This window comes from Phalaenopsis equestris, unplaced genomic scaffold (genome assembly GCF_001263595.1).
Source record: "Phalaenopsis equestris unplaced genomic scaffold, ASM126359v1 Scaffold000943, whole genome shotgun sequence".
NCBI classification, from domain to species: domain Eukaryota; kingdom Viridiplantae; phylum Streptophyta; class Magnoliopsida; order Asparagales; family Orchidaceae; genus Phalaenopsis; species Phalaenopsis equestris.
The window spans coordinates 249,722-252,747 of NW_018165382.1; positions in this window are offsets into that span (position 1 = coordinate 249,722).

A 3,026-nucleotide genomic window follows, 5' to 3' on the forward strand; every position below is an offset into this window, starting at 1 on the left:
TCTGAGGTTGTCGTTTGTCACGACCTAAATCCTCATATCTTTCAGGCTATTTTTGTGATTGTTTCACACGAATGTAAGCCCTAACTAATAAAATTGGCACGATGAAACACCTAAATATTTCTTATCAAAACTAAAGCCAAACATTAGGATAGCTTGGGAAGTCACCGAGGTTCGCCTCTGGATCCATGACATCCCCTAGTTCTTCCTCCTTTGGATTCTACAATAAAATGTTCCAAATTTGAACCAATCTCCTTTCATACCTCTTTGTTCGATCTCATTGAAAAGTCCTACCCTTTGAAACTCTTTGAAGATAATATTTCTTGATTTTTATCGAGAGTATTCTTAGGTGACTTTGGTCATTTAAGAGGTAATTAACTATAGGGGCTTGTCCTTAAAGGAAGCATGCCCGAACCCAATTTAAAATAAACTCTATTTAATTCTTTATATTAAATAGGGGAACTTGTCGGCAAATACAAAGGTTTTGCAGCTCAGACGGACGTCATGCTTTCCTTAGTTTATTTGATCAAGCCTCATCCTGAAGTCTTGTGTTCATCCTTCGGGATAGATACAGGGTTTGAGGCATAGTGCTCCTTCATTTAAACAATGAAAAATATGGGGTTTGTTTGATTTCATACTTTTTTAAACTTCAGTGTCCTTCCGAAGCGGGTGACGGGAAGTGATGGGATTTCAATTCCGGCGGCCGACAGCTTCTTACGGGCAACTCCCCTCTAGCCGCTTCCCTTCAACCAAAATAGTGCCGACATGTATTCAAGAGGGAAAGCTCATCAACATTTGAGCTTTGATCTGTCAGACTATCATCAGTTCTACTATAGCTGTTACAACTACAAATCTGGGATTTACTTCCTTGATCTTTTCTTTGTGTGAGCAGGCTAGAGTTAATATGCTAGCTGGGAGGAATTGTTATTACCTCTAAAGCCCATCACTAAGGTGAATTTTGGTTGGAAAGGAGGATTTTCCAAAATCTATGAAATGGAGACGTCTGTTGCTTCTACCTCTACTGCTTCTACATCTAGACCATCAACCTCACGTGCTTCTACATCTCGAGGTGAGTCTACTGATACCCAAGACGAGTTATTATAGAATATGATGGATGATATCAATTTTACCGCTGTTAAGGTACAAAATTTAGATCATTTTTCAGATCATATTGATAAGTATAATAAGAGAAAGAGTGGTTATGAAGAGAAATTCTACTCATCTTTGGAGGGCCTGATTAGAGGTGACACGGGAGTGCAATTTTCTTTATATCCTCAATATCTTGATTATGAGCATTCAGAAAAGTGGTATAGCAGTGATTCTGAGGACGACGAGTAAGATTGAGATATTTTTATGTTTGTTTATGTTGAATATTATGTGATGTAGTACTGCTTCATTTGTTTTGTGTTGATTTGGACTATGTACTATGTTATGTTTGGGACCTTTTATATTATTATTGTGATGTTGTGTTTTTGATGTTGTGTTTTGTTAGTGGCCTGTTTTATCATTCTAGGGTAGTAACTATTGATGTGTGTTTAATTATATTTTAGTTAGATTAAGATTCACCTTGATTCTATGTCTTTTGAAAAGTTTAAAAATCTAGCTAAGTTAGATCTTAAATTTAAATTTCTGAAACTGCTACCCTGTATTTTTCTTTTATCATGTTAGTTTGTTTGTTTTTATGCTGAGATCGTGAAATCAAGTTAGTGTGTTAGTTTACTTTTATGTTTATACCCACTTCTTAGAAGTCTATTCAATCTCTACACTTTAAATTGAAATGAAAATAAAGAAAATTTGATCAAAAATTAGTTTTACTCCTGTTTTTAGTTTGTTTTACTCCTGTTTTAGTTTTACTCCTGTTTTTAGTTTTATACTTGTATCATTAGGGTTTAAAAATTTTTGTTAGTATGTTATTTTAAATTTTCATTTGTTCTTATATATATCTAATGCTAAACTGTTTAATCTGTTAAAATTTAAGTTTGGGAGGATGAAAAATATTTTCAAAACTGGAATTTTATTTATTCTAAAATGTGCTACAAGTGAATTTGATTTGAAAAGAAAAAAAATGATTATGTATATGAAGTTATACAAGGGAAGTAAAATTTGATTTTAGAAATGAGTAAGAAAATTTAGCTAAAATTTTCAATAATGAAGAAAAACTTTAAGTTAAAAAGTTTTTAGATAAGAAAATGATTAATATAAGTAACTATCTTTAGTAAGAAAATTTATATTTTTGAAAAATTTAGATAATTTAGATTTTACTTTTAATACTTAAACTTTATTTATTAAAATAATTTTCAAAACTATTATTACATTTATAAGTTAAAGACTTATATTAAGACTTTGCTTTAGGAAAGAAGAAGTGGAATTCAAAATCATTAAAGGCCTATCCAGATATAGTAATCCTTACCTGAAAAAGAAAAGAAGAAAAGAAAGAAAAGATAAAAAAAGAAAATAAAAAAAGTAAAGAAAAAGAAAAGAAAAAATAGAAAGAAAAATAAAAATAAAAAGAAAAAGAGAAAAAAATTAGGAAGGAGAAGCATGAGGATTAGTGCCTAATCAAAAATTGGTTCTACATTTGATCTTTTTAAAGTATAAGACTTGAGAAACTCTTAAGTCTATGAATATAATATAGTAAGTAAATATATTCTTACTAAAAATTTTTAAGAGGAGATAATAAAAAGAGTAAATTCTAAATTTGAAGAATCTACAATATTTTTGAAATATATAGGAACTCATATTTACATCTTTCATAACAGGTCTCATTTATTGATTATTTTTTCTAAATCAGACTGCTATATTTCTAAATCTAAATTTTAGTAACTCCTAAAGAAACTCATATACATATCATACATATTTTGTTTTTAAAGATTGAAGTGTCACTTGAGGTCAAGTAACATTTTATGTTTGGGGGATTTTGATATGCCTAAAATATATTGTATTTTTAGCACATTTTTATACCTATTTTTGAGATATTGCACTTTAATGGAAGGGATTGTTGACCTCCCTTTTGGTTGAGGTCTAGAAAA